The sequence below is a fragment of the Macaca nemestrina genome, chromosome 6 (genome assembly GCF_043159975.1).
Source record: "Macaca nemestrina isolate mMacNem1 chromosome 6, mMacNem.hap1, whole genome shotgun sequence".
NCBI classification, from domain to species: Eukaryota; Metazoa; Chordata; class Mammalia; order Primates; family Cercopithecidae; genus Macaca; species Macaca nemestrina.
This window is the reverse complement of record NC_092130.1, coordinates 154835574-154855233: the sequence shown is the minus strand read 5'-3', so window position 1 is coordinate 154855233 and position 19660 is coordinate 154835574.

The following is a 19660-nucleotide window of genomic DNA, read 5'->3' as shown; positions in this document are numbered from 1 at the left end:
TGTACAAAAACAGCTGCATTCCAGTTGGTTGGAAAATTTGTCACACATACTCATCATTGTTCCTCCTCATGGCTCAGTGTAGCAAAACAGGGAGAAAACTCCCAGCTCCTGGTTTCACCTTGTGAAGGGAATTAGGAGACCGAAACATCCTGTATAGACATTTCAGGCGACCACCTAAGGGACTGGTTTTTGTCTTGCCTGAATCTAAGCATTAATGAAAAAGGACAGGTTGTTGCAGATCACTGAGAACAAAGGGATGGTTTGGACTAGTCCAGCACTCACTTGCTATATCGTCCATTTCCCAAGCTCAGCTCAGAATGAGCAAGAGAAAACCCCAACCCTCAAAATCTCCCTGCAGAGGGAATGAGTTGGAGAGTGCGATCAATACTCTGGGTTTCGGAGGGATGCCTGAAGGTCTGGCTTATGTCTCACCTTTCTTGGAGAACTCATAAGACCTGCATACTTTAGAGTCCTGAGGACCACTAAAAACAAAAGAGGAAAAGCTGGCTTCTGCTCCAGGCAGCCAACGCTTGGTATGGCGGGCAGATTCTAAGCTCAGTGGCTTCTGTCTTAGGAGTCAAAAAGAAGAGTGGAACAGTGGTCCAATGTTCTGGCGTTTCAGGAGACTGCCCAAGGGACTGGTTTCTGCCTCCTGTGATACAGAACCCCGATGAGATCCTGCATAATCTAGAAGTCTGGAAGGGGCTGAGGACATAATAAAACTGGGAATCTTGAGGCAGCTCAACAGAATCTGCACTACCACAAACAGACACCAGACAGAACAAGAGATTATAAGCACCTGAAAAAAGAAACTGACAAACCCCTTTACCTGGGAATTTATATCCACAATTCAGAAAAGACACATCTGCAGAAAATGTTTGAGTGTGTACCAAAATCTCTAGCCCAGCTGATTAGTGAAGGTGTTTCCATGAATAAAACCCATCCATAAAAACAAGATAAATGGCTACTTTTTCAAATATGCTGTTCCCAATACAAAGTTACAAGGCACACAAAAAGAAACAAGGAAGCATAGTCCTGTCAAATAAACAAAATAAATCTCCAGAAAGTGATCCTAAAGAAACAGAGGTATATGAATTACCTGATCCTAAAGAAACAGAGGTATATGAATTACCTGATAGTTCATTAAAATAGTCATAATAAAGGTCATCAACAAGCCGAGGAAAACAATAGATGGACTGAAATTTCTAGTGTTAATCTTGTGGTTGGAGACAATTAGTGGTGTTCTACATGGACTAAACCTTACTAGCTTGAATATGAAAATAATAATAATGGAAGGTAGCGTGGTATTTTGTACATACTTTTTGAAAGAAACATTGAAATTTGCATAAATTAAGCAGCCCTTCTGATCTTCATTTTGACAAACTGTTGCTGCAAACCGTGTATGACAGCTTGCCACAGCATAGGCTACTTTGTACAAACATTAGAAGTACTTAAAAATAGGCTGGGTAAGGTGGCTCACCCTATAATCCCAGCACTTTGGGAGGCCGAGGCAGGCAGATTGCCTGAGCTCAGGAGTTCGAAACCAGCGTGGGCAACACGGTGAAACCCTGTTTCTACTAAAATACAAAAAATTATCTGGGCACGGCAGCATGCACCTGCAGTCCCAGCTACTCAAGAGGCTGAGGCAGGAGAATTGCTTCAACCTGGGAAAGGGAGGTTGCAGTGAGCCGAGATCACACCACTGCACTCCAGCCTAGGCGACAGACGGAGACTCCCGTCTCCCAAAAAAAAAAAAAAAAAAAAGAGTACTGAAAAATGCCCTGAGGCAAAGTGCACCTTCTTCATTAAAACATGAATTAAAAATGTCAAAATTAACTTATAACTGCTATCCCAAACTCCTATGTGAATTAAGAGGACAAATTGTGTGTGGTCTGATTATTATTATTTTTTATCAGCATGATAGGATATATTTTCCACAACACATTTATTATAGTTGGTGTAACAGTGAAAATATAAATGACACTACATTTCTGGAATTACATAAGAAGATTACATTAAGGAATATAATAAAAATCATTATCAGTATTAATAGAAATAGCAATATTCAGACATAATAACAAGGTCTCTGATCATCCATGAAATAGCAAATTGTTTAATTTTTGTGCTTCTAATTAAATTTCTTTCACGTATTCTTATAATTAAGAATACTTACTTTCTAATTCACCTTCAAAAGAAAGAAACTCTGAGAATATTTAACATATGGACCTGATCAATTAATCAAAGCATACTTTTGTGCCAACTTTCCATAGTTATTCACTACATGGCGCTTCAGTTCCCCCAGTATTGATCATGTTATAAGACTGTTGTAAGAATTTGTGAGCTTTTTGTAAAGTGTGTAGTGAGCTTAAGAGTTGCTCCAAACTCAAATGTTAGAAATGTTATATGTTAGAAATTGTCCTTATACATTATTATCTCTAATGTATGGAAAATTTGTAAAAACGCATAAGATTGAGAGTGTTGGTAACCATTAAATATAAAGTTATCATTGTTTTCCATGATAAACAATCATGGAAATAATAAAAATATATAACTAATATAAAGCATATGCTCATTTTTATTTTCCTATAAGGTGGAAAGTTTATAAATTGAAAACATGTTTTAAAATATGCCATACATGTATGAAGAATTTCAAATATAGACACAGTTCTTAATCTTTGACAGAGTAAGCGAATAGTAGAGTATTTTTTCTAATGAGAAATGGACAAATATACCATACATATATTTTTTTCCAGCAGAAATTGTGCAAAAGGAATAAAAAGCAGTGATTTGCCAACATTATGCATTACTAAGAATATTTTCATCTTATGAAATAAGTAAAAATTTAAAATATTTATTTATTTATTATTTTTGTAGAGACAGGGTCTGTGTTGTCCAGGATGGTTTTGAACTCCTGACTTTGAGTAATCTTCTTGTCTTGTCCACCCAAAGTGCTGGGATTACAGTCAGGAGCCACCATGCCTGGCCTTTGTAGTCATGTTTTAAAAGCACATTTACTTCTTTGTGATGTTATCATATACTGTTAAGTAGAAAAACAGGTTACACAACTAAACTCAAATTTTATTAGGAAATACATTTGCATTCATACCTTTTATATCTCCTGTCTCTCTGCTCTTGACCAAAGACATTCCACTTGGCTGAGGAGGCCTGCTACGTCTCTTTCTGAGGCAGAGGCTGCCTAGAAAGCATCATATACCACTGTTCTGTATCTATTCAACGCATCTGCTTTGTCCATGACTCTTGCTGCTCTAGGTTTGCAAATCCCAATAAAGCATTGTCACTTTATATCTCCTATCTCTTTCTCTACCTCTAATTCTCTTTCTTTCTCTCTGTTCCTCACACACACACACCCCCCCACACACAGAAAATGATTGGAAAAAAATATACTAAAGACATTAGTATTTGACCCTAGGCTTTATTTTCTTATTATTTAAAAAAATAGTTGTGAACATTTTGAATGTATTACTTCCATGTAGATGGAGCTTGCAATGAGTGGAGATTGCACCACTGCACTCCAGCCCGGGTGACAGAGCGAGACTCCATCTCAAAAAAAAAAAAAAAAAAAAAAAAAAAAAAAAAAAAAAGAGAGAGAGAGAGAGAGAGAGAGAGAGAGATTATAGCTTTATGGCCAAGAAGCTCTCTCTTTCCTTGTAGCTTCATGGTTTAGCTGAATTATTTGACTTTTGTGTATGTATTAGATTCATATAAGCACTGCCTTAAATTATCTTGACTTAATTTATTCTGACTCTTTTCCCATTAGGTGACCTTTAATTTCTGGTCTACCTGCTGCCTTTATGCAGGGTCATCGCTCCAAGCCTGGATACTCCAGTGATTTGCAGAATCTGATAACACACCAAATGCAAGAACTGGGGTGTAACTTCCCAGGTTCACGCCATTCTCCTGCCTCAGCCTCCGGAGTAGCTGGGACTACAAGCCCCCGCCACCACACCCGGCGAATTTTTTGTATTTCTTAGTAGAAACGGGGTTTCACCGTGTTAGCCAGGATGGTCTAGATCTCCCGACCTCGTGATCCGCCCACCTCGGCCTCCCAAAGTGCTGGGATTACAGGCATGAGCCACCGCGCTCGGTCCATAAAGCTATAATCTTTAACCATAATACAACAGTAGAGAATGAACATTGAAAACATGTCTCAAACTGGATTAAAAACACTGCATTATATTTTTCTTGCATAACTATAAAGAAAAACCTGAGACTGGGTAATTTATAAAGAAAAGAGGTTGCAGTGGCTCACATTTCTGCAGGCTGTATGGGAAGCACAGTGGCATCTGCTTCTGGGGAGGCCTCAGGAAGCTTACAATCACGCTGTAAGGTGAAGGGGAAGCAGACGCATCACATGGCAAAATCGATAGCGAGAAAGAGAGGGGAGGGGATGCCACACACTTTTTAATGACCAGATCTCGCAAAAACTCACTCACTGTCACAAGGACAGTCCCAAGAAGATGTTACTAAACCGTTCATGAGAAATTCACCCCCATGATCCAATCACTTCCCACCAAACCCCACCTCCAACATTGGGGATCACAATTCAAAATGATATTTAAGTGGGGACACAGATCCAAACCATATAAAAAACCCTCTACATAACCTTCCTGTCAAAGGATAATCAGTGGAGAAATATAAATATAGCGATTGTGAAAGATTTATCAATAAGACTTATTATAATATAATAATATAATATATATTATTAATATAAATATAATAGAATATATAATATAATATATATAAACTAATATCCCTAGCTGTCATTGTGAACATTATAATTTTTTGTAATTCTTTGTGAAAGTGGATATCTAAGTGTAAAATAAAATACAAATGTATTATTTTTTAACCAAAAATATATATTTTCTACCAAGTCCAATAAAATAGGTTAAATTTTATACTTCGCCTCACTTTCTGATACCTAGGTTTATATAGTTATATAAAGTTTTATCTAGTTTTATATAAGTTTTATATAGTTGTATAAAGTTTATATAATTACATAAAGTTTATATAGTTAATAATATAATATATATTACTTTAATATATATTAGACCTAATATAATATATATTGGTTTATTAATATATATTAATAAACACTAATATAAAAACAGACTGGCGATTCAGGGATAGCAGTTTAATAGTCTTCCTTGGTGTGACTTCTTTCCTGTTTCTTGTGCTTGGTGTTCTTTGAGAGTTTCAGAGAATACGTTTGAGTTTGTAGCTTTGATCAAATTTGGACAATTTTGGCCATTATTTATTTAAATATTTTTTCTGCCTCCCCCTCTAATGTTCCCAATTGAGACTCTAATTAGAAATGCACATTAGGACTTTCAAAGATATGGCCTACTGCTCATGGATTCTCTGTTTATTATTCTCCATTCTTTCTGTGATGAATTTTGGATGGATTTATCTTGCTGCTTCATTATGATAACTAATCTTCTGTGGTTTATTATTTGCTGTTAATCTTAAGCAGTGTATTTCTCACTCAAATATTGTAGTTTTCATCTCTATCAATTTTATGTTTCATATCTGTCTTCTAGATCTATATTGAACATGCTCAACTTCCACCTAGTTTGAACAAATCAGACAAGACTAAGCATTTTAACACGTGTTTCACTTTGAGTCTGTGTCAAATTATTTACATTTTTCCTCATATGGGTTATATTTTTCTGCTTTTTTTGCATGTCAGGTAAGTTATTATTAGATTTATCCTCTGTTCTCTATTTTATGTTATTTATTTTAGTGATCATAGAATTTAGACTATCATGAAAGCTGAATAACTTGGCCTATATTTTTAAATCTGTAATAAAAATGCTTTGACTGAAATGCATTTAATTGTTATCCCATTGCCTCCATTAATACAGAGAATTTTGTTTTTCTTAAAAGAATATTGTGAAAGTCATAATTCCTACAGTTTTTCCTAGTCTCTTTATGGGGAGCGATGGGAAGAATTTCACAAAGTATGCCAGCATAACAAATAATGAATACTTGGAATCATCTCTGTGACTGGATTGGCTTTGGCATAAACAATAATTTATGTGATTTTTTAACCTAAAACTACAGGTCTAAATGTGTAATTTGACAGCTCTGAAAGTGTAATTTTGGTGGTAATCTGTTAAATTTATCTTATTTCTTTAATTACTATTGTCCTTTTGTCCAAATAGACCAAAATGGAGTGGTAGATAGGTAGGTATATTGGTAGCTATTTGCCCTTTCCTGACTTTTCTAAACTAATTTTTTTTTTTTGCTTGCCTGCTTCAATATTTCCCACTTGATACTTTTAGACATATTTAGTTCTATATAATTAATCTCTTGTATGCTTACCAATGGAATCTGCCAGAATTCTCCTACCCTAACAGATTTTTGGAATTGGCTTCTTTTTCATAGCCATATCCTGCTGCTTCTCATTCCTATGTATGACCACGGCAGTGCCCTGAAAAACTGTGCCAAATGATGAGCTGATGGGAGAATAATTAAAGTCATTTAATTATCAAGTGTTTATGGAAGATCAACTTTGAGCCAGGAACTTTGCTGCATTATGGAGATACGACAGCGAACCTGACAGATATCAAATCTGCCTTCACAAATATCTAGTGTCAGAATGTATTGCTTTGAATTTCCTCCAAGAAAGTCTAGCCACAGTATATGCAGGAGACTGTTCTGACATAGGAAAAAGTACGACATGTTCTTTAATTTTTTTTAACCCTAAGTATCTCAAAAAAAGACAATCACAAAATTTACATCTAAGAATCTAAATTGATGTCTTATGTATAATCATGTTATTTCTAAATTACTTTATTAATAATAATTTAAGCAATAAGCCTCTAATTCAAATGGATAATTTATTGGAAAGGAAATCAGGAACAGTTATTAGAAATAAGTAACTTGTGATTACTCAGGTTTAAACAAAAATATTAATGTCACAGCTCCAATATATTGAATAGTCATCATCTTAAACTACATAGAGATATAGGGGAGATGAAATGCAAATTGAAACAGATAGGTTTGAGGTGGGAGGAAGGCAGGCAGAAGAGTAAACGTAGACAGGCTATTATTAAGTTCTGGATTGCTGTAGGGTTGACAAGTTCAGAGAGTAATCTTAAAACTTTAGAATTCTGATAATTTATTTTTGTTCCTCAACTGAGACGGAGATTCAAAAAGGAGGTATCAGAAAGTGAGACAAATGTTAAAATTTAACCTCTTTTATTGGCCGTGGCAGAAAATATTATATATTTTTGGTTAAAAAATAATAATATGTTTGGGTTTTATTTTACACTTAGATATCCACTTTCACAAAGAATTACAAAAAATTATAATGTTTACAATAACAGCTATGGATATTTATTTGCAAGAAAAGTAAAACAGAGTATGATATTAAAAATAGTTCACTATATAAGTGGAATTAAATGTAATAGATGTATAACATATATATTTCCATATGTTTAATTATATACGTTTTATATATGAAGATATGTATACTATTACATATATATTGTATTGCGTATCATTTATATATGAACAGATATGTTCCATTATTCTAAAATACACATGTAATCATGCAGTCTTAAATTTCCTTTCTTCCCAATCCCACATGTAACCAACTCTCAGCCATTTGTTAATTCAATCACTGTTGATGGACTTGTGATACTCCAGTTACCGTTTCTGGTTGTTAGATTGAGTGTTGAATAAGAATAAATCATCTCTATACTCATAGATCATGCATTATAGGAGGAAAGAGAGATGTTACACACGCACATAAACATAGCAATTAATAACCCTTTGTTTTGAACAAATGGATGAAATGGGCAAAACAATATTCTCACTTTCTTTTGAAATAGAGACTTTTTATTCATAATTTTTAAAGACTTCATTTTTAGAAATGACAATTGTTTTTCTCTAATGTTGATTATACTCCTCTATTAATTAATTTTGTTCCTCTATTAATTTAATATTGGTCTGCATCAAAAAAAAAAAAAGAAAGAAAAAGAAAAAGACATGTTAGTTAAGAGTTTAATATGATACCAAACTAAGCTTCTTAAACGAAAGAGAAATAAAGTACTTTCCAGACAAGCAATCGCTAAGGCAATCTGTCACCATTATACTGGCCTTACAAGAGATGCTAAAGGGAGTTCTAAACATGGAAACAAAAGAAAAGCATTGCTACATAATAGTACATGCAAGCCAGTACCCCATAGAACCCATAAAACAACCATACAATCAAGACTGCAAGTAGCTAAGTAGCTAGCTAATAACACTATAACAGGAACAAATTCTCACAAAGCAATATTAATTTTGAATATGTAGTCTAAATTCTTCACCTGAAAGATATAGAGTGGCAAATTAGATTTAAAAAACGGCCATCCTTCTCCTGTCCTTCAAGAGACCCACCTCACATGTGATGACACTCATAGGATCAAAGTAAAGAAATGGAAAAAGTTATATCGTGGGAATGAAAAACAAACAAAAGTGCAGGGGTCACTAGTTTTGTGTTAGATGAAGTATACAATAAGCCAATAATAGTAAAAAAGAACCCAAAAAGGGTATGACATTGATCAAGTGTTCAATTCAACCAGAAGACTTCACTATTCTAAGCATGTATGCACCCAACATTGGAGAACCCAGATTTATAAAACAATTACTTTTAGATTTAAGCAAAGACTGACAGCCACACAATAATAGTGCAGGACTTCAACACTGCACTGACAGCATTACAGAGATCACTGAAGCAGAAAACCAAGACAGAAATTCTGTCTTAAAACCAAGACTTAAAATTCTACATTTGATCAATTGGACGTAAAATAGACATCTAAAGAAGACTCCAACCAACAATCCTAAAATACACATTATTCTCATCTTTGCATGGGACATGCTCTAAGATTAACCACAGGCTTGGTAATAGAGTCTCAACTGAAATCGTCATCTCAGACCACAGTGGAATAAAAATAGAAATCAATAGGAAGGGAAATGTTCAAAGCCACAAAGTACATTGAAACTAAGCAACTTCCTCCTGAATGACTTTTGGGTAAACAATGAAATTAAGAGAGAAATTTAAACATTCCTTGAAGTAAATGAAAAGGAGACAAAACACACCAAAACCACTAGGATGCAGCAATAGCAGTCGTAAAATGAAAGTTTCTGACACTAAATACCTACGTCAGAAAGATAGAAAGTTATCAAATGTACAGTTTACCAACACACCTAAAGGAACTAGTAAAACAAGAACAAACTAAACTCACAATTAGCAGAAGAAAGAAATAACTAAAATCAGAACAGAGCTAAATGAAATTGAGATCAAAAAAAAAAAATACAAAGATTAATGAAACCTAGCCTACTGAAAAAATTGAAACCAAAACTACTGAAACTATTCCAAAAATTGAAGAGGAGGGATTGCTTCTGGACCCATTCACTGAACTAGTATCATCCTGATACCAAAATCTGACAACAAAAACAAAGGACATTTTTTTTTTTCTGAATAAAATAGACACAGAAAAACAAACAAACAAACAAACAAACAAACAAAAAATACTGTCAATCCAAATCCAGCAATAAATGAAAAACTTAATTCATCCTAATCAATTGGGCTTTAGTCTTGGGATGCAAGGATGATTCAACACATGCAAATCAATAAATGTGATTCACCACATAAACCAAATTAAAAACAAAAACCCTATAATCATCTCAACAGATGCAGGAAATGCATTTGATAAAATTCAATATCACTCATGATAAAAATCTTTAACAAACTAGGCATCAAAGGAACATAGCTCAAAATAATAAAACACATCTATGACAAACCCATAACCAACATCATACTAAACAGGCAAAAGTTGGAAGCATCTCCTTAAGAACTGGAACAAGATAAGGATACCCATTCTTACCATTTCTATTCAACATAGTATTGAGAGTCCTAGCTACAGGAATTAAGCAAGAGAAAGAAATAAAAGGCATTTAAATAGGAAAGGAGGAATTAAAATTATCTTTCTTCACAGACAATATTAGTCTACACTTAAAACACACAAAAATGATACACAAAAGACTCCTAGACCTTGTAAATGACTTCAGCAAAGTCTCAAGATACAAAATCAGTGTACTATATCAGTATTATTTCTATACCCAATAACATTGGAGTTAGGAACCAAATTAAGAACACAATCTCATTTAAAATAGCCACAAAATTAAAATGTCTGTGAATACATCTAACGTAGATGGTGAATGATATCTATAAGACAAACTTTCAACGCTGTTGAAAAAAAATCACAGATGACACAAACAAATAAAAAAGCATTCCATGCTCATGCATTGGAAGAATCAATATTGTTAAAATGTCCCTACTGCTTAAAGCAATCTACAGATTCAATGTTATTCCACTACCAAGCTAATTATTTACAAAATTAGAGAAAAATATTCTAAAAATTGTATGCAACCAAGACAGAGCTGAAATACACAAGGGATGCCTAAGCAAAAATAACAAAGCCTGAGGCAGCACATTACCTGACTTCAAACTATTCTATAAGGCTACAGTAAGCAAAACAGCATGGTACTGAAAAAATTGATGCATAGACCAAAGAAGCACAATAAAGAACCCAAAAATAAAGCCACATACCTACAACAAAAATAAACCATGGAGGAAGGGTTCCCTACTAATAAATGATTCTGAGAAAGCAAGTCAATTATATGAAGAAAAATGAAGCTGGACCTCTACTGCTTACCACATACAAAAACTAAACTATTCCCCAAAATTGAGATCCCAGCACTTTGGGAGGCCGAGACGGGCGGATCACAAGGTCAGGAGATCGAGACCAGCCTGGCTAATACGGTGAAACCCCGTCTCTACTAAAAAGTACAAAAAACTAGCCGGGTGAGGTGGCGGGCGCCTGTAGTCCCAGCTACTCGGGAGGCTGAGGCAGGAGAATGGCGTAGACCCGGGAGGCGGAGCTTGCAGTGAGCTGAGATGCGGCCACTGCACTCCAGCCTGGGCGGCAGAGCAAGACTCCGTCTCAAAAAAAAAAAAAAAACAAAACAAAACAAACAAAAAAAAAAAATTGAGGAGGCAGGACTCCTCCCTAATTCCCTTGACAGATTTGGGTATCAAATCTGGTTGATTTTATGAACCAGTAGCATCCCGATACCAAAATCTGGCACAGAAGAAAAAAAAAAAAAAAAAAAAAAAAGGAAAGTACAGGCCAATATCCCTGAGGAAAATATACACAAAAATTCTTTAAAAAAGAAAGGTGGAGCCGGGTGCGGTGGCTCAAGCCTGTAATCCCAGCACTTTGGGAGGCCGAGGCGGGTGGATCACGAGGTCAGGAGATCGAGACCATCCTGGCTAACATGGTGAAACCCCGTCTCTACTAAAAATACAAAAAACTAGCCGGGCGTGGTGGCGGGTGCCTGTAGTCCCAGCTACTCGGAGGCTGAGGCGGGAGAATGGCGTGAACCCGGGAGGCGGAGCTTGCAGTGAGCCGAGATCGTGCCACTGCACTCCAGCCTGGGCGACACAGCGAGACTCCGTCTCAAAAAAAAAAAAAAAAAAAAAAAAAAAAAAAAAAAAAGAAAGGTGGAAGGTGGATTAAAGACTTAAGTGTGATTCATCAAACTGTCAAAATTATAGAAGAAAACTTAGGAATTACTCTTCTAAACATTGGTCTAGGCATATAATTTATAATAAAGACGCTAAAAGAAAATGCAACAAAATTACTAAAGACAAATTGGACATTATTAAACTAGAGAGCTTCTGCACAGCAAAATAAACTATCAATAAATTAAACACAATCTTCAGAATGTGAGAAAATATTTGCAACCTATGCATAAGACCAAGAAAGAATACGCAGAATCTAAAAGGAACTTACACAAATCAACAAGAAAAAAGCAAACAGCCCTATTATAAAGTGGGCAAAGGATATAAACAGACACTTCTTAAAAGAAGATAAACAAGTGTTCAACAAACATATGAAAAAATGCTCAACATTCTTAATCTTTAGATAAATGCAAACCAAAACCACAATGAGATACCATTTCATACCAGTCAGATGGCTATTAAAAAGTTAAACAAACAAACAAAAAAACAGAAGTTGGTGAGGTTGTGGGTAAAAGGAAACGCTTATACACTGTAGGGTGCAATGCAAATTTGTTCAGCCCCCATGGGAAACAGTTTGGAGATTTCTCAAAGAATTGAAAATAGAATTGCCATTTCACTCAACAACCCCATTACTGGGTACATACTCAAAGGAAAACAAATTTTTCTACCATAAAAACACCTGTACTTGAATGTTTACTGCAGTTCTATTCACAATACTAAAGACACGGAATTGACGTAGGTGCCCATCAATAGTGGGTTGGATAAAGAAAATGTGGTATTTATACATTGTGAAATACTACACAGCCATTAAAAAGAATGAAATCATTTTCTTTGCAGGAACATGGATGCAGCTAGAGGCCATAATCCTAAACAAATTAACGCAGAAACAGAAAACCAAATACTGCATGTTCTTACTTGTAAGTTGGAGATAAACATTTGGTACACATGGACACAAAAATGGGAATATTAGACAGTGGGGATTCCAAGAAAAGGGAGGAAGGGAATAAGGGGTGAAAAACTACCTACAGGATACTATATTTGCTACTCAAGCTGGGCGACTGGATCCTTAGAAGCCCAAACCTCATCATCATGCAATATACTTATGTAACAATGCTGCACATGTACAACCTGAACCTAAAATTGGAAAATTAAAGCAAAAAGTAAGCTACTTAACACGGTCTTCAATTTGTGTTAAAAAGAAGAAAAGATCATTTCATTTTGTTTTATTTTGATTTCCTGTTCTTAAATTAGAAAACAAGAGCTATCAGAAATGAAGTAAAGCCTTAGTTAATGTTGATGACTTCAACTCTGAAATTTCCTTACTTTATTCCAAACATCATAGAATTAGACATAGGCTCCCATGTTAAAATAATAAAAACAATAGTAATATGATGTATTAATATGGTTATTATTTACTGAGGGCTTGCTCTATGCCAAACAATCTACTACAGATATTACCTATATTATTGTTTTATTTCTCAAAACAGCTGCTTGAGGTATACATTAGTGCTATATCCTATATTGTGTGAAGGACAAACACTAAAGGAAAAATAGGCTTAAAGAGATTTATACTTGTTGTAGACTCAAGAAAATTAACAATACCAGCACACACTTTTTGCCAGCAGAGATTAGATGGGATAGAATGGCTGAATGCCTTTTCTATTGCTCTTAAGTGAGCTCTTCTATGGTCTGCGTTTCTTGGCTAAAGATCCTCTGGTTAGGTATTGGCGTTGTCTGTTTTGTGCTCTTTTCACATAGTACCTGAGACGGGGTAATTTATAATGAACAGAAATTTATGATTTAACAGTTCTGAAGGCCAGGAAGTCCACAATCAAGGGGCCGCCATCTTGCCAGTGCCTTCTTGGTACATCATCACACAGTGGAAGGGCAAAGACAGGGCCAGAGAGAGCAAGGGGGTCAAACTCACCCTTTTACAATGGCATCAATTCCACCCATGAGTGTGGAGTCCTCATGGCCTAATTACCTCTTAACCATTCCACCTCTTAATACAGTTCCAATTGCAATTAAATTTTAATATGAGTTTTGGAGGGGACACATGTTCAAATCATAGCAGGTATCATGATAATTTTTCATTCTTCTTAAAATACTAGGAATATTCTCTATTGTTTTCATTAGCTATTACACGGGGCCTCAATTTCTTTGCAAGACCAACATAGTAAAAGGAGTGAGTCATAAATGGGTTAAAGTAGAGGCTTTTATGCCTAAGAATGTGTCTGTCTCATAATACAAGTGGTCAATCCAGCCAGCACCACCTTCAATCAGACAGGGTTGTCTAACACCCCTTCAATCAGAGTGCTAAGCCAGCTTTGATGCCCTGGGATTTTCTGTCAACAAGAGTAGCACTGTAGGATATGATTTGGCCTTATATTTTGTAAGTAATTCCCAGAAAGGCAGCGTTTTACATGAACATCGGCAGGTCTCTGCCCCTGAGGGTCCTGCAGACCCTAAACTTCTTCCCTAATTACACAGATAACAATTTAATTTGAGAACAGAGTCAAATCAATATATCGCTATGATAGGATTCAAATCAATGTCTCTACTTGAGTGGCAAAGAAAAATAACATCATCTAATATGGAATTAATTAGGTAGTAAATATTAGATAACATGAAAGTGTCAAAGAAGAAGGAAATTTTATTTCTTCAATTTTATATCCTACTGTAATCCTCCATGTAGTGACCTTATAAATCACTATATATATATATATATATATATATAAAATAAATGATATAATTCTTATGCTAGATTTCTAAACAAATATTTCCAGGATTTGAATTATGTTTTCATTCTGGCTTCTTGGCTATTTCAATCAGAGGAAGAAATTTATATGCCCAGCCACAATTCATAAACATGTACATGCCAGCTTTCTGGCAATAGTGATTTAAATGTCAAAACCAATATCCACCCAGGTGACAGTAATAAGCAGACTCTGAATTAAAAATTCCTGATACCTTTTGCTTTTCAGAAGCACTTATGTGGTACAATCTTGGTTTAAGAGTGGTAATAACAGTAGGGATTGCTACTGGTGACCTCTATGTTAGAAATAGAACAAATAAATAAACTATATGTTTTGCAAACCATGGAATGGGAGGTAAGCAGAGAAAAGGACAGAAATTTATTTGACGTTTTGGTGGGAGACTTCTGTTCAGTAATGGAAAATGAGAGGGACAGCCGGAAGAAGATCTGAAATATATAAGGTAATATATTTTAATATTTTAATTTAGGATGTTAACTATTGGGCAAAGAAGTCCCTGCTTGAGAATTGTGTTTCCTTAACCATTACTTCCCAAACTTAAGTTTAACTAATTAAAACCTGCAATTCTGGGTAAAACATACACTCTTGGTCCTACTCTCAGAGATTCTGAATGAGTAGGACTTGGATAGGGGGACAATAATTTGCATTTCTACCCCACTCACAGTTGTTGCTAATGCTGTCTACTTACACTTGCAGTAGAGACAATAATAACCCTTTCATAGAAGTTCAATTCCTAATCCTTAGAACCTGTGGATACATTATGCTACATGGCAAAGGGGAACTAAGGTACCAAATGGAATTAAAGTTGCTAATCAGCCAACTTTAAATTAAGGAGATAATCCTGGGTTATCCACATGGACACAATATAATGAAGAAAGTTATCAAATGAGCAAGAGGAGGTAGAAGAGTTAGAACAAGAAGGTGATGGCATTCTGAGAAATACTGGACTGGCTGTTGCTGGCTTGAAAGTGGAAGAAGCCATGAGCCAAAGGAATGTGAATAACCTCTGGAGTCTGGAAAAGGCCAGAAAATATATTCTCCTCTAAAGACCCCAGGGAGAAAAGCAGCCCCAATGACACCTGAGATTTTGTCCAACAAGACCAATTTTAAATTTCTGACCTTCAAAGAGTAAGATAACCAGTTCCCAAGAAGTTCCTCATCTCCATCAGAAACCACCTCAGCCTAGACTTCATTATCCATATCATTATCAGCATTTTGGTTAAGCCCGCTGAACACGTCTCTAAAAAGTTCCAGTCTTTCACACGTCTGCATGTCTTCTGAGCCTTCCAAACTGTTCAAACCTTTGCCTGTTAACCAGTTCCAAAGTTGCTTCCACATTTTCAAGTATCTTTATAGGAGTACCCCACTACCTCGGAATCAATTAACTGTATTAGTTCATTCTCACATTGCTATGCATAACTGCCCATGACTGGGTAATTTATTTTAAAAAAGAGGTTTAATTGACTCACAGTTCTGCATGGCTGAGGAAGCCTCAGGAACTTCCAATCATGGTGGAAGGGGAAGAGGCACATCTTACCTGGTGACAGGTGACAGAGAGAGTGTGTGAAGGAGGAACTGTTAGACACGTATAAAACCATCAGATCTCGTGAAAATTCATTCACTATCATGAAAACAGCATGGGAACACTGCCCCCATGATCCAATCACCTCCCACCAGGTTTCTCCCTGGACATGTGGGGATTATGGGGATTACAATTCAAGATAAGATTTGGGTGGGGACACAAACCTAACCATATCAATTTACATAGTGAATGAATATGTATTAAATGTGAGTGATATGTTAGGCAATCAAACACTAGTCTATAATATTTGGTGGGAGATGCATAAATACAGAACAAAACTTCTGCATTCAGACATTTCATATTTAAGTCAAGAAGATAGTAAAAGACAATGATTCAAATACATATAATAGTATGTTGATGATAACTGGGGAAAAGGACAGAGAAGAGTGTATGTAAACTTGGAAAGTTTCACTTATAAATAGCATTGTTAGAAGAACCTTTGCCAATAAATGTTAATATTTGAATTAACACAAAAAATTAAATGGGGTATTAAACCATGTAGATAGCTGGGGAAAGACTATTTCACTAAAGAGAAGAGCAAACAGAGTTGGGTTAATTTATGTAGTTTTTGAGTGGAAACCAGAGACTGACGTAGTAGGAAGTTAGAACAAGTGAGAGACAGAGAAGTAGGAAGAAGGCCAGAGAGATAATGAAAGGTCAGTCCATGCAGTTACTTACCTACCACTGCAAACTTTGATTTTACTCAGAAGGACATGGAAATTCAATCAAGTACATTAAAAAGAGAAAGCCTAGCTTATATATGGTATGCTTTTCTGGCTGCTTCACTGAGAATAAATGAAAAAAAGAGGGGAAATTAAAACAAGGAGACACCTTGAGATACTATTGAATAATTTAGTGAGTATGTGATGGTCACTTGGACAAAATTCCAGTATTGAAGGTTAAATATATTTAGAAGCTAGAAGGAAAGAAAAAAATGCTGGTAGGTTAACTACAGGTTATACAAGAAAGAGAAAAGTCAAGGATGACTGATATTAATTTGGCTTACTCACAGAATAAATAGGATTTCTATCGGTCTAGATGAAAATGATGGCAGGAGGTAAAGTAAGGGGAAAAAAATAATGCTCCCTTTTGGATTGCAGATACTAGATTGACCTATGACTGTAGACCTTGAGTATGCAGTTAAATCTATGAGGCTGGAGTTCAGGGGAACGATTCAGGCTACAATAGAAATTTGAATTAATTTATTGATACTATTACATGCATGAGCTCTACAGTCCTCTTAAGTTAATACATCAGGAAGAAAAGGAGGAATTAGCAAAAGAAACTGACAGACTGAAGGTAAAGTAGTAGAATTCTGTGTCCTGGAACTGTTAAGTTTCAATGTTTCAAGTAAGGCAAAAAATAAAAAAAGGACTATAAATTTTGCAATTTAAACATTATCTGTGACTTTGGCAAAAATAATTTCAGAGGAGAGGCAATTAAACCCTTGTTAGGTGGGGCTCGAGAAAAATATCAGGAATAATTTGGAGCAAGCTAATATAAATGTCATTTTCAACGTGTACTTCTTGAGGAAAAAGAAGAAATAAACCCACAGATGTAGCTAAAATTATGTCAAAGAACATTTTTAGAAAAGAAAGGGAAAGAAATAAACCTATGTCTGCATGCAGTGGTAAAAAAGGTATAGAAGTAAACAATATGCATGATAAAGTAGATAAAAACTTCTGGATCAGTATCTTTTGAGTAGATAACAAAGTATGGGATCTCGGTTGCAGATGAAAGGATTGGGCTTTGTTTGGAGCAAGGGGCAGTTCTCCCATAGTATCTTGAAGGAAAGAGCAGATGCATAGAACAGTCAAGGCGAGTAGATCAATGTGTGGGAGCTTTTAGTCTTTTATTTATCATAAGGTTATCAGGTGAGAGTGAGAGAGTTAAAATAGGTATCAAGTATTTTGTTTGAAAATGCATTTATAAGACCCCTCTCCCTTTACATGCTAGTTACAGAAACAACCATCACCCAACTGTTGGTTTTCCTTCTAATCTATCTCTGCTTAGTGACTGCCCAATGTCTAGGAATAGTTTATGGAGAACTTTGTTATAATTTTAAAAATACACTTAAAAGCAGAGGGAATGAATGTCATTAACATTAAATATTTGTATTTTATTTATTCTATAATGTTTGTCAAATTACACATTTTTGTGCTTTATTTTTTATATGTAAAATGAAGATGAATATATTCAAATATATTCATTTCATATTTTTTAAAGATTGAAGGTGTCTGGAAAAATATACTAAACCTACAAACTGGCAAAAATTCCTGAGTGTTTTTTCAGTGATTTTTAAGAGCCTACACTTTTAATTGGCTTTCTATTGACTGGACAGTTTCTCATTTGTCTTGAAGAAAACACAAGTCTTAAAGTTACTCTTATTGCTTAGTAAAATATTAACCAATTTTGTACCTTAGCTTAACATTTCAATCTTAGTTTAACATTTTATATCTTAGCTTACCCAAACTTAGCTTAACATTCCTTTATTAAATTACATAGAGAGACCTCGCTTTTCAAATGCCCTTTGAACAGGTTTTAATCTGGTTTTTAGTTTCTTCATTAATTAATCAGGTAAGTACAATTTTAACGCTTGTCCATTTTATAACTACATGAGCATTTAAAATTTTAAGATGTATAGTTTAACAAATGATAACATCGTAATCTCTAGCTGAGTGTCTGACATGTATTGCTTCATTTGCCTTCACAGCCCACTCTCATATCTATTTCAGTCATAGCTTTTAGCCTTTATTATTAAAAATATTAAAAACACAGTTGAGTATTTACAAATACAGTTATAATATTATATCCTTTTACTATCCTAATAATTGGAGAGATTTACTTTGCACTTAGCAAATTATTGATAATTTCTCATGGCTCAATACTGGAAATACTTAAAGTGCACCTCTAATGGGAACTAGGGTTTGGTAAAAAGGTTACTGGATTTGGTCTATGACAGAATTCAGAATTTTTTTTTTTTTTTTTTGAGACAGAGTCTTGCTCTGTTGCCCAGGCTGCAGTGCATTAGCACAATCTCTGCTCACTGCACTCTCTGCCCTCCGGGTTCACACCATTGTCCTGTCTCAGCCTCCTGAGTAGCTGGGACTACAGGCGTCCACCACCATGTCCGGCTAATTTTTTAAATACTTTTGGTAGAGACGGGGTTTCACCATGTTAGCCAGGATGGTCTCGATCTCCTGATCTTGTGATCCGCCAGCCTCGGCCTCCCAAAGTGCTGGGATTACAGGCGTGAGCCACCATGCCTGGATGGTCTATGATAGAATTTGGTCAGAATCCTGGCTGAATTATTTAGATGGCTTGATTAGCAATTTTTTAATCCATAAAATAATGAAAATAAAAGCCCCCAGCTTTTGCCTGGATGTGTGAAATAAAGAACACAACAGTTTCTGCTCCTTAAAAATTCACTAATATGTTATTTGAATTCTAGAATTAATGCTCCAAAAGTCTACATTTAACCATGCTTATCATGAGCCCTACATTTATTCTACTAAAATTCATTACTCATATCAGAACTAAATACCTTAGTTGGAGACTCCTAAGCCTTTATTTTGAGCTTGAATGAGGCCCAGACTCATCGCCTTTATAATGTCAACAGCTCGACAACTAACATATATTCCAGCTCATCTCCTCCTTCTTCTGTGTAAGTGCCTAGAATACATGCTCTTCTCATCTTCCATTTCAGAA